This window comes from Austrofundulus limnaeus, unplaced genomic scaffold (assembly GCF_001266775.1).
Source record: "Austrofundulus limnaeus strain Quisiro unplaced genomic scaffold, Austrofundulus_limnaeus-1.0 Scaffold2, whole genome shotgun sequence".
NCBI lineage: Eukaryota > Metazoa > Chordata > Actinopteri > Cyprinodontiformes > Rivulidae > Austrofundulus > Austrofundulus limnaeus.
Window position 1 is genome coordinate 4850175 of NW_013952404.1, and position 596 is coordinate 4850770.

Below are 596 nucleotides of genomic sequence, written 5' to 3' on the forward strand. Positions count from 1 at the left end.
ATGAAATGGAAGATTTTGAAAATATTGGAAAAAATGCTTTTAAATCATTTCAGAGCAAATAATTGTATTTAAAACATTCTTCATTTAACAAAACAGGATATGACTTGCTTCGTTGAATCAAGAAGTTGCTTTATTTAAAATTTACATGTTTCAACAACAGATGCCATAGCTGCAGTGGTTCCCCACCATAAGTTAATAAAACTTGTCTGTACAGGCAGCAATTTTATRACTTTAATTATTCCTGCAGTGTTGTTTATTGTAGCCACACACATCAACGCATCATGTAAATGATGTGAGGTTTCTTAAAATATTTCCAGTTTTATCAATTCTGTATGTTTTGGGTTTAATTTACATTTTATATTAAGAATCTGTCAAAACAGAAACAATCAAATGTGTCTTTTACTGCTTTTATGGCAGGGTTTTGTAACACTAACTTACATTGTCCCTTCAATAAAAAACCTGGTAGTGTTCTGTAGTAATTACAAGTACTTTTTTCTTGTCAAACTTTTACATTGGAAATGCAGGCGATTGTGTGTGAGTGTGTGTGTGTGTGTGTGTGTGTGTGTGTGTGTGTGTGTGTGTGTGTGTGTGTGTGT